This window comes from Crinia signifera, chromosome 19 (assembly GCF_055691185.1).
Source record: "Crinia signifera chromosome 19, ASM5569118v1, whole genome shotgun sequence".
NCBI classification, from domain to species: domain Eukaryota; kingdom Metazoa; phylum Chordata; class Amphibia; order Anura; family Myobatrachidae; genus Crinia; species Crinia signifera.
Genome location: NC_139226.1, coordinates 81736053 through 81750578, shown reverse-complemented (window position 1 = coordinate 81750578; position 14526 = coordinate 81736053).

The window sequence follows — 14526 nt, the reverse complement described above, 5'->3', positions numbered from 1 at the left end:
ATTTCCATTCAGAGAACACATAATTTCATTAATAAAACACAGGGTTCTATTCATAAAACACAGGGTTCCATTTATAGAACACAGGGTTCTATTCATAGAACACAAGGTTTTATTCATAGAACAGATGGTTATATTTATAGATCACGGGTGGTTTCCATTCAGAGAACACATGGTTTCATTCATAAAACACAGGGTTCTATTCATAGAACACAGGGTTCCATTCATAGAACACAGGGTTCTATTAATAGAACACAAGGTTTTATTCATAGAACACATGGTTATATTTATAGATCACGGGTGGTTTTCATTCAGAGAACACATAATTTCATTCATAAAACACAGGGTTCTATTCATAGAACACAGGGTTCCATTCATAGAACACAGGGTTCTATTAGTAGAACACAAGGTTTTATTCATAGAACACATGGTTATATTTATAGATCACGGGTGGTTTCCATTCAGAGAACACATAATTTCATTCATAAAACACAGGGTTCTATTCATAGAACACAGGGTTCCATTTATAGAACATAGGGTTCTATTCATAGAACACAAGGTTTTATTCATAGAACAGATGGTTATATTTATAGATCACGGGTGGTTTCCATTCAGAGAACACATGGTTTCATTCATAAAACACAGGGTTCTATTCATAGAACACAGGGTTCCATTCATAGAACACAGGGTTCTATAAATAGAACACAAGGTTTTATTCATAGAACAGATGGTTATATTTATAGATCACGGGTGGTTTCCATTCAGAGAACACATTGTTTCATTCATAAAACACAGGGTTCTATTCATAGAACACAGGGTTCCATTCATAGGACACAGGGTTCTATTAATAGAACACAAGGTTTTATTCATAGAACACATGGTTATATTTATAGATCACGGGTGGTTTCCATTCAGAGAACACATCATTTCATTAATAAAACACAGGGTTCTATTCATAGAACACAGGGTTCCATTTATAGAACACAGGGATCTATTCATAGAACACAAGGGCCCTTATTCTGATCGGTGCGGATATTCCCGCATTCTTACGGAGCGGTCCGTACGCCACGGTGTTTTGCCGCGTGCGGCCATCGTCCGTAGAAACGCCCACGTGTCCTCCGCATTCGGACGGACTCACTCTTTAAGAACAGGGCGTGTTTACGGACGACATACAAACCATGCGTGTGCGGGAGAAACACTCCGATTATGCACGGTATTACAGAGTATGCTCGGGAATACCGCATCCGAACGGGAGCCAAGCGGTGCTACCGCACGTAAGCGGAGTATTTACGCCAAACAACCCACTATTATGTATCTTCTGCAATACATCACATGACCCACTTATTCAATTACCTATCCTCATAAAAAAACTTCTTATTTGGAATTGGAATCAATTAGATGCCAATATATCCTTACAAGCATGCCTAACACATGCATTGCACACATTAACCCTTACAGCAATTAAAGCAGCAATGGTTTCAATTAAAGCACTGACAAGCGTCCTATTAGTGAGTAATGAGTAAAGGAGTAGATTCTATTGGGTTCAGGTGTTAATGCTTGTAGTCATTAGGCGGTACGTTCGCCTACCGCATGAACGAGTGGTGTCCGCAAAGCAATAGTACACTTGTGGACACCGCACATTTCTGCCCTTTTTGGTCGCGTGCATTCGGAGTGCTATCCGAATGTACGCCCCCCAACATAAGTGTACTCCCCCGTGTCCGCCCATGTTTCCGCCCCGTTTTGCCCACTTTGAAACTACGCCCATGTGTCATTCCGCATGACGCCCATAATACGCCCATATTTCCCGACTGATTACGGTGCACAGTTTTGTACGGGATTTGCCCGAACAGGTACGGAGTCAATGCGTGGCACATGCGCGTTGCGTTCTCCACGCATGCGCAGACGCCGTAAAGACGCGATCCGAAAGTATGCGGTAAAGTACGCGTCAATCAGAATAAGGGCCAAGGTTTTATTCATAGAACAGATGGTTATATTTATAGATCACGGGTGGTTTCCATTCAGAGAACACATGGTTTCATTCATAAAACACAGGGTTCTATTCATAGAACACAGGGTTCCATTCATAGAACACAGGGTTCTATTAATAGAACACAAGGTTTTATTCATAGAACACATGGTTATATTTATAGATCACGGGAGGTTTCCATTCAGAGAACACATAATTTCATTCATAAAACACAGGGTTCTATTAATAGAACACAGGGTTCCATTCATAGAACACAGGGTTCTATTAATAGAACACAAGGTTTTATTCATAGAACACATGGTTATATTTATAGATCACGGGTGATTTCCATTCAGAGAACACATAATTTCATTCATAAAACACTGGGTTCTATTCATAGAACACAGGGTTCCATTTATAGAACACAGGGCTCTATTCATAGAACACAAGGTTTTATTCATAGAACAGATGGTTATATTTATAGATCACGGGTGGTTTCCATTCAGAGAAAACATAATTTCATTATTAAAACACAGGGTTCTTTTCATAGAACACAGGGTTCCATTTATAGAACACAGGGTTCTATTCATAGAACACAAGGTTTTATTCATAGAACAGATGGTTATATTTATAGATCACGGGTGGTTTCCATTCAGAGAACACATGGTTTCATTCATAAAACACAGGGTTCCATTCATAGAACACAGGGTTCTATTAATAGAACACAACGTTTTATTCATAGAACACATGGATATCTTTATAGATCACGGGGGGTTTCCATTCAGAGAACACATGGTTTCATTCATAAAACACAGGGTTCTATTCATAGAACACAGGGTTCTATTAATAGAACACAAGGTTTTATTCATAGAACACATGGTTATATTTATAGATCACGGGTGGTTTTTATTGAGAGAACACATAATTTCATTCATAAAAAACAGGGTTCTATTCATAGAACACAGGGTTACATTCATAGAACACAGGGTTCTATTAATATAACACAAGGTTTTATTCATAGAACACATGGTTATATTTATAGATCACGGGTGGTTTCCATTCAGAGAACACATAATTTCATTCATAAAACACAGGGTTCTATTCATAGAACACAGGGTTCCATTTATAGAACACATGGTTCTATTCATAGAACACAAGGTTTTATTCATAGAACAGATGGTTATATTTATAGATCACGGGTGGTTTCCATTCAGAGAACACATGGTTTCATTCATAAAACACAGGGTTCCATTCATAGGACACAGGGTTCTATTAATAGAACACAAGGTTTTATTCATAGAACACATGGTTATATTTATAGATCACGGGTGGTTTCCATTCAGAGAACACATAATTTCATTAATAAAACACAGGGTTCTATTCATAAAACACAGGGTTCCATTTATAAAACACAGGGTTCTATTCATAGAACACAAGGTTTTATTCATAGAACAGATGGTTATATTTATAGATCACGGGTGGTTTCCATTCAGAGAACACATGGTTTCATTCATAAAACACAGGGTTCTATTCATAGAACACAGGGTTCCATTCATAGAACACAGGGTTCTTTTAATAGAACACAAGGTTTTATTCATAGAACACATGGTTATATTTATAGATCACGGGTGGTTTTCATTCAGAGAACACATAATTTCATTCATAAAACACAGGGTTCTATTCATAGAACACAGGGTTCCATTCATAGAACACAGGGTTCTATTAATAGAACACAAGGTTTTATTCATAGAACACATGGTTATATTTATAGATCACGGGTGGTTTCCATTCAGAGAACACATAATTTCATTCATAAAACACAGGGTTCTATTCATAGAACACAGGGTTCCATTTATAGAACACAGGGTTCTATTCATAGAACACAAGGTTTTATTCATAGAACAGATGGTTATATTTATAGATCACGGGTGGTTTCCATTCAGAGAACACATGGTTTCATTCATAAAACACAGGGTTCTATTCATAGAACACAGGGTTCCATTCATAGGACACAGGGTTCTATGAATAGAACACAAGGTTTTATTCATAGAACACATGGTTATATTTATAGATCACGGGTGGTTTCCATTCAGAGAACACATAATTTCATTAATAAAACACAGGGTTCTATTCATAAAACACAGGGTTCCATTTATAGAACACAGGGTTCTATTCATAGAACACAAGGTTTTATTCATAGAACAGATGGTTATATTTATAGATCACGGGTGGTTTCCATTCAGAGAACACATGGTTTCATTCATAAAACACAGGGTTCTATTCATAGAACACAGGGTTCCATTCATAGAACACAGGGTTCTATTAATAGAACACAAGGTTTTATTCATAGAACACATGGTTATATTTATAGATCACGGGTGGTTTTCATTCAGAGAACACATAATTTCATTCATAAAACACAGGGTTCTATTCATAGAACACAGGGTTCCATTCATAGAACACAGGGTTCTATTAGTAGAACACAAGGTTTTATTCATAGAACACATGGTTATATTTATAGATCACGGGTGGTTTCCATTCAGAGAACACATAATTTCATTCATAAAACACAGGGTTCTATTCATAGAACACAGGGTTCCATTTATAGAACATAGGGTTCTATTCATAGAACACAAGGTTTTATTCATAGAACAGATGGTTATATTTATAGATCACGGGTGGTTTCCATTCAGAGAACACATGGTTTCATTCATAAAACACAGGGTTCTATTCATAGAACACAGGGTTCCATTCATAGAACACAGGGTTCTATAAATAGAACACAAGGTTTTATTCATAGAACAGATGGTTATATTTATAGATCACGGGTGGTTTCCATTCAGAGAACACATTGTTTCATTCATAAAACACAGGGTTCTATTCATAGAACACAGGGTTCCATTCATAGGACACAGGGTTCTATTAATAGAACACAAGGTTTTATTCATAGAACACATGGTTATATTTATAGATCACGGGTGGTTTCCATTCAGAGAACACATCATTTCATTAATAAAACACAGGGTTCTATTCATAGAACACAGGGTTCCATTTATAGAACACAGGGATCTATTCATAGAACACAAGGGCCCTTATTCTGATCGGTGCGGATATTCCCGCATTCTTACGGAGCGGTCCGTACGCCACGGTGTTTTGCCGCGTGCGGCCATCGTCCGTAGAAACGCCCACGTGTCCTCCGCATTCGGACGGACTCACTCTTTAAGAAACAGGGCGTGTTTACGGACGACATACAAACCATGCGTGTGCGGGAGAAACACTCCGATTATGCACGGTATTACAGAGTATGCTCGGGAATACCGCATCCGAACGGGAGCCAAGCGGTGCTACCGCACGTAAGCGGAGTATTTACGCCAAACAACCCACTATTATGTATCTTCTGCAATACATCACATGACCCACTTATTCAATTACCTATCCTCATAAAAAACTTCTTATTTGGAATTGGAATCAATTAGATGCCAATATATCCTTACAAGCATGCCTAACACATGCATTGCACACATTAACCCTTACAGCAATTGAAGCAGCAATGGTTTCAATTAAAGCACTGACAAGCGTCCTATTAGTGAGTAATGAGTAAAGGAGTAGATTCTATTGGGTTCAGGTGTTAATGCTTGTAGTCATTAGGCGGTACGTTCGCCTACCGCATGAACGAGTGGTGTCCGCAAAGCAATAGTACACTTGTGGACACCGCACATTTCTGCCCTTTTTGGTCGCGTGCATTCGGAGTGCTATCCGAATGTACGCCCCCCAACATAAGTGTACTCCCCCGTGTCCGCCCATGTTTCCGCCCCGTTTTGCCCACTTTGAAACTACGCCCATGTGTCATTCCGCATGACGCCCATAATACGCCCATATTTCCCGACTGATTACGGTGCACAGTTTTGTACGGGATTTGCCCGAACAGGTACGGAGTCAATGCGTGGCACATGCGCGTTGCGTTCTCCACGCATGCGCAGACGCCGTAAAGACGCGATCCGAAAGTATGCGGTAAAGTACGCGTCAATCAGAATAAGGGCCAAGGTTTTATTCATAGAACAGATGGTTATATTTATAGATCACTGGTGGTTTCCATTCAGAGAACACATGGTTTCATTCATAAAACACAGGGTTCTATTCATAGAACACAGGGTTCCATTCATAGAACACAGGGTTCTATTAATAGAACACAAGGTTTTATTCATAGAACACATGGTTATATTTATAGATCACGGGAGGTTTCCATTCAGAGAACACATAATTTCATTCATAAAACACAGGGTTCTATTAATAGAACACAGGGTTCCATTCATAGAACACAGGGTTCTATTAATAGAACACAAGGTTTTATTCATAGAACACATGGTTATATTTATAGATCACGGGTGATTTCCATTCAGAGAACACATAATTTCATTCATAAAACACTGGGTTCTATTCATAGAACACAGGGTTCCATTTATAGAACACAGGGCTCTATTCATAGAACACAAGGTTTTATTCATAGAACAGATGGTTATATTTATAGATCACGGGTGGTTTCCATTCAGAGAAAACATAATTTCATTATTAAAACACAGGGTTCTTTTCATAGAACACAGGGTTCCATTTATAGAACACAGGGTTCTATTCATAGAACACAAGGTTTTATTCATAGAACAGATGGTTATATTTATAGATCACGGGTGGTTTCCATTCAGAGAACACATGGTTTCATTCATAAAACACAGGGTTCCATTCATAGAACACAGGGTTCTATTAATAGAACACAGGGTTCTATTAATAGAACACAAGGTTTTATTCATAGAACACATGGTTATATTTATAGATCACGGGAGGTTTCCATTCAGAGAACACATAATTTCATTCATAAAACACAGGGTTCTATTAATAGAACACAGGGTTCCATTCATAGAACACAGGGTTCTATTAATAGAACACAAGGTTTTATTCATAGAACACATGGTTATATTTATAGATCACGGGTAATTTCCATTCAGAGAACACATAATTTCATTCATAAAACACTGGGTTCTATTCATAGAACACAGGGTTCCATTTATAGAACACAGGGCTCTATTCATAGAACACAAGGTTTTATTCATAGAACAGATGGTTATATTTATAGATCACGGGTGGTTTCCATTCAGAGAAAACATAATTTCATTATTAAAACATAGGGTTCTTTTCATAGAACACAGGGTTCCATTTATAGAACACAGGGTTCTATTCATAGAACACAAGGTTTTATTCATAGAACAGATGGTTATATTTATAGATCACGGGTGGTTTCCATTCAGAGAACACATGGTTTCATTCATAAAACACAGGGTTCCATTCATAGAACACAGGGTTCTATTAATAGAACACAACGTTTTATTCATAGAACACATGGATATCTTTATAGATCACGGGGGGTTTCCATTCAGAGAACACATGGTTTCATTCATAAAACACAGGGTTCTATTCATAGAACTTAGGGTTCTATTAATAGAACACAAGGTTTTATTCATAGAACACATGGTTATATTTATAGATCACGGGTGGTTTTTATTGAGAGAACACATAATTTCATTCATAAAAAAACAGGGTTCTATTCATAGAACACAGGGTTACATTCATAGAACACAGGGTTCTATTAATATAACACAAGGTTTTATTCATAGAACACATGGTTATATTTATAGAACACAAGGTTTTATTCATAGAACAGATGGTTATATTTATAGATCACGGGTGGTTTCCATTCAGAGAACACATGGTTTCATTCATAAAACACAGGGTTCCATTCATAGGACACAGGGTTCTATTAATAGAACACAAGGTTTTATTCATAGAACACATGGTTATATTTATAGATCACGGGTGGTTTCCATTCAGAGAACACATAATTTCATTAATAAAACACAGGGTTCTATTCATAAAACACAGGGTTCCATTTATAAAACACAGGGTTCTATTCATAGAACACAAGGTTTTATTCATAGAACAGATGGTTATATTTATAGATCACGGGTGGTTTTCATTCAGAGAACACATGGTTTCATTCATAGGACACAGGGTTCTATTAATAGAACACAAGGTTTTATTCATAGAACACATGGTTATATTTATAGATCACGGGTGGTTTTTATTGAGAGAACACATAATTTCATTCATAAAAAACAGGGTTCTATTCATAGAACACAGGGTTACATTCATAGAACACAGGGTTCTATTAATATAACACAAGGTTTTATTCATAGAACACATGGTTATATTTATAGATCACGGGTGGTTTCCATTCAGAGAACACATAATTTCATTCATAAAACACAGGGTTCTATTCATAGAACACAGGGTTCCATTTATAGAACACATGGTTCTATTCATAGAACACAAGGTTTTATTCATAGAACAGATGGTTATATTTATAGATCACGGGTGGTTTCCATTCAGAGAACACATGGTTTCATTCATAAAACACAGGGTTCCATTCATAGGACACAGGGTTCTATTAATAGAACACAAGGTTTTATTCATAGAACACATGGTTATATTTATAGATCACGGGTGGTTTCCATTCAGAGAACACATAATTTCATTAATAAAACACAGGGTTCTATTCATAAAACACAGGGTTCCATTTATAAAACACAGGGTTCTATTCATAGAACACAAGGTTTTATTCATAGAACAGATGGTTATATTTATAGATCACGGGTGGTTTCCATTCAGAGAACACATGGTTTCATTCATAAAACACAGGGTTCTATTCATAGAACACAGGGTTCCATTCATAGAACACAGGGTTCTTTTAATAGAACACAAGGTTTTATTCATAGAACACATGGTTATATTTATAGATCACGGGTGGTTTTCATTCAGAGAACACATAATTTCATTCATAAAACACAGGGTTCTATTCATAGAACACAGGGTTCCATTCATAGAACACAGGGTTCTATTAATAGAACACAAGGTTTTATTCATAGAACACATGGTTATATTTATAGATCACGGGTGGTTTCCATTCAGAGAACACATAATTTCATTCATAAAACACAGGGTTCTATTCATAGAACACAGGGTTCCATTTATAGAACACAGGGTTCTATTCATAGAACACAAGGTTTTATTCATAGAACAGATGGTTATATTTATAGATCACGGGTGGTTTCCATTCAGAGAACACATGGTTTCATTCATAAAACACAGGGTTCTATTCATAGAACACAGGGTTCCATTCATAGGACACAGGGTTCTATGAATAGAACACAAGGTTTTATTCATAGAACACATGGTTATATTTATAGATCACGGGTGGTTTCCATTCAGAGAACACATAATTTCATTAATAAAACACAGGGTTCTATTCATAAAACACAGGGTTCCATTTATAGAACACAGGGTTCTATTCATAGAACACAAGGTTTTATTCATAGAACAGATGGTTATATTTATAGATCACGGGTGGTTTCCATTCAGAGAACACATGGTTTCATTCATAAAACACAGGGTTCCATTCATAGGACACAGGGTTCTATTAATAGAACACAAGGTTTTATTCATAGAACACATGGTTATATTTATAGATCACGGGTGGTTTCCATTCAGAGAACACATAATTTCATTAATAAAACACAGGGTTCTATTCATAAAACACAGGGTTCCATTTATAAAACACAGGGTTCTATTCATAGAACACAAGGTTTTATTCATAGAACAGATGGTTATATTTATAGATCACGGGTGGTTTCCATTCAGAGAACAAATGGTTTCATTCATAAAACACAGGGTTCTATTCATAGAACACAGGGTTCCATTCATAGAACACAGGGTTCTTTTAATAGAACACAAGGTTTTATTCATAGAACACATGGTTATATTTATAGATCACGGGTGGTTTTCATTCAGAGAACACATAATTTCATTCATAAAACACAGGGTTCTATTCATAGAACACAGGGTTCCATTCATAGAACACAGGGTTCTATTAATAGAACACAAGGTTTTATTCATAGAACACATGGTTATATTTATAGATCACGGGTGGTTTCCATTCAGAGAACACATAATTTCATTCATAAAACACAGGGTTCTATTCATAAAACACAGGGTTCCATTTATAAAACACAGGGTTCTATTCATAGAACACAAGGTTTTATTCATAGAACAGATGGTTATATTTATAGATCACGGGTGGTTTCCATTCAGAGAACAAATGGTTTCATTCATAAAACACAGGGTTCTATTCATAGAACACAGGGTTCCATTCATAGAACACAGGGTTCTTTTAATAGAACACAAGGTTTTATTCATAGAACACATGGTTATATTTATAGATCACGGGTGGTTTTCATTCAGAGAACACATAATTTCATTCATAAAACACAGGGTTCTATTCATAGAACACAGGGTTCCATTCATAGAACACAGGGTTCTATTAATAGAACACAAGGTTTTATTCATAGAACACATGGTTATATTTATAGATCACGGGTGGTTTCCATTCAGAGAACACATAATTTCATTCATAAAACACAGGGTTCTATTCATAGAACACAGGGTTCCATTTATAGAACACAGGGTTCTATTCATAGAACACAAGGTTTTATTCATAGAACAGATGGTTATATTTATAGATCACGGGTGGTTTCCATTCAGAGAACACATGGTTTCATTCATAAAACACAGGGTTCCATTCATAGGACACAGGGTTCTATTAATAGAACACAAGGTTTTATTCATAGAACACATGGTTATATTTATAGATCACGGGTGGTTTCCATTCAGAGAACACATAATTTCATTAATAAAACACAGGGTTCTATTCATAAAACACAGGGTTCCATTTATAAAACACAGGGTTCTATTCATAGAACACAAGGTTTTATTCATAGAACAGATGGTTATATTTATAGATCACGGGTGGTTTCCATTCAGAGAACACATGGTTTCATTCATAAAACACAGGGTTCTATTCATAGAACACAGGGTTCCATTCATAGAACACAGGGTTCTTTTAATAGAACACAAGGTTTTATTCATAGAACACATGGTTATATTTATAGATCACGGGTGGTTTTCATTCAGAGAACACATAATTTCATTCATAAAACACAGGGTTCTATTCATAGAACACAGGGTTCCATTCATAGAACACAGGGTTCTATTAATAGAACACAAGGTTTTATTCATAGAACACATGGTTATATTTATAGATCACGGGTGGTTTCCATTCAGAGAACACATAATTTCATTCATAAAACACAGGGTTCTATTCATAGAACACAGGGTTCCATTTATAGAACACAGGGTTCTATTCATAGAACACAAGGTTTTATTCATAGAACAGATGGTTATATTTATAGATCACGGGTGGTTTCCATTCAGAGAACACATGGTTTCATTCATAAAACACAGGGTTCTATTCATAGAACACAGGGTTCCATTCATAGGACACAGGGTTCTATGAATAGAACACAAGGTTTTATTCATAGAACACATGGTTATATTTATAGATCACGGGTGGTTTCCATTCAGAGAACACATAATTTCATTAATAAAACACAGGGTTCTATTCATAAAACACAGGGTTCCATTTATAGAACACAGGGTTCTATTCATAGAACACAAGGTTTTATTCATAGAACAGATGGTTATATTTATAGATCACGGGTGGTTTCCATTCAGAGAACACATGGTTTCATTCATAAAACACAGGGTTCCATTCATAGGACACAGGGTTCTATTAATAGAACACAAGGTTTTATTCATAGAACACATGGTTATATTTATAGAACACAAGGTTTTATTCATAGAACAGATGGTTATATTTATAGATCACGGGTGGTTTCCATTCAGAGAACACATGGTTTCATTCATAAAACACAGGGTTCCATTCATAGGACACAGGGTTCTATTAATAGAACACAAGGTTTTATTCATAGAACACATGGTTATATTTATAGATCACGGGTGGTTTCCATTCAGAGAACACATAATTTCATTAATAAAACACAGGGTTCTATTCATAAAACACAGGGTTCCATTTATAAAACACAGGGTTCTATTCATAGAACACAAGGTTTTATTCATAGAACAGATGGTTATATTTATAGATCACGGGTGGTTTTCATTCAGAGAACACATGGTTTCATTCATAGGACACAGGGTTCTATTAATAGAACACAAGGTTTTATTCATAGAACACATGGTTATATTTATAGATCACGGGTGGTTTTTATTGAGAGAACACATAATTTCATTTATAAAAAACAGGGTTCTATTCATAGAACACAGGGTTACATTCATAGAACACAGGGTTCTATTAATATAACACAAGGTTTTATTCATAGAACACATGGTTATATTTATAGATCACAGGTGGTTTCCATTCAGAGAACACATAATTTCATTCATAAAACACAGGGTTCTATTCATAGAACACAGGGTTCCATTTATAGAACACATGGTTCTATTCATAGAACACAAGGTTTTATTCATAGAACAGATGGTTATATTTATAGATCACGGGTGGTTTCCATTCAGAGAACACATGGTTTCATTCATAAAACACAGGGTTCCATTCATAGGACACAGGGTTCTATTAATAGAACACAAGGTTTTATTCATAGAACACATGGTTATATTTATAGATCACGGGTGGTTTCCATTCAGAGAACACATAATTTCATTAATAAAACACAGGGTTCTATTCATAAAACACAGGGTTCCATTTATAAAACACAGGGTTCTATTCATAGAACACAAGGTTTTATTCATAGAACAGATGGTTATATTTATAGATCACGGGTGGTTTCCATTCAGAGAACACATGGTTTCATTCATAAAACACAGGGTTCTATTCATAGAACACAGGGTTCCATTCATAGAACACAGGGTTCTTTTAATAGAACACAAGGTTTTATTCATAGAACACATGGTTATATTTATAGATCACGGGTGGTTTTCATTCAGAGAACACATAATTTCATTCATAAAACACAGGGTTCTATTCATAGAACACAGGGTTCCATTCATAGAACACAGGGTTCTATTAATAGAACACAAGGTTTTATTCATAGAACACATGGTTATATTTATAGATCACGGGTGGTTTCCATTCAGAGAACACATGGTTTCATTCATAAAACACAGGGTTCTATTCATAGAACACAGGGTTCCATTCATAGGACACAGGGTTCTATGAATAGAACACAAGGTTTTATTCATAGAACACATGGTTATATTTATAGATCACGGGTGGTTTCCATTCAGAGAACACATAATTTCATTAATAAAACACAGGGTTCTATTCATAAAACACAGGGTTCCATTTATAGAACACAGGGTTCTATTCATAGAACACAAGGTTTTATTCATAGAACAGATGGTTATATTTATAGATCACGGGTGGTTTCCATTCAGAGAACACATGGTTTCATTCATAAAACACAGGGTTCCATTCATAGGACACAGGGTTCTATTAATAGAACACAAGGTTTTATTCATAGAACACATGGTTATATTTATAGATCACGGGTGGTTTCCATTCAGAGAACACATAATTTCATTAATAAAACACAGGGTTCTATTCATAAAACACAGGGTTCCATTTATAAAACACAGGGTTCTATTCATAGAACACAAGGTTTTATTCATAGAACAGATGGTTATATTTATAGATCACGGGTGGTTTCCATTCAGAGAACAAATGGTTTCATTCATAAAACACAGGGTTCTATTCATAGAACACAGGGTTCCATTCATAGAACACAGGGTTCTTTTAATAGAACACAAGGTTTTATTCATAGAACACATGGTTATATTTATAGATCACGGGTGGTTTTCATTCAGAGAACACATAATTTCATTCATAAAACACAGGGTTCTATTCATAGAACACAGGGTTCCATTCATAGAACACAGGGTTCTATTAATAGAACACAAGGTTTTATTCATAGAACACATGGTTATATTTATAGATCACGGGTGGTTTCCATTCAGAGAACACATAATTTCATTCATAAAACACAGGGTTCTATTCATAGAACACAGGGTTCCATTTATAGAACACAGGGTTCTATTCATAGAACACAAGGTTTTATTCATAGAACAGATGGTTATATTTATAGATCACGGGTGGTTTCCATTCAGAGAACACATGGTTTCATTCATAAAACACAGGGTTCTATTCATAGAACACAGGGTTCCATTCATAGGACACAGGGTTCTATGAATAGAACACAAGGTTTTATTCATAGAACACATGGTTATATTTATAGATCACGGGTGGTTTCCATTCAGAGAACACATAATTTCATTAATAAAACACAGGGTTCTATTCATAAAACACAGGGTTCCATTTATAGAACACAGGGTTCTATTCATAGAACACAAGGTTTTATTCATAGAACAGATGGTTATATTTATAGATCACGGGTGGTTTCCATTCAGAGAACACATGGTTTCATTCATAAAACACAGGGTTCTATTCATAGAACACAGGGTTCCATTCATAGAACACAGGGTTCTATTAATAGAACACAAGGTTTTATTCATAGAACACATGGTTATAT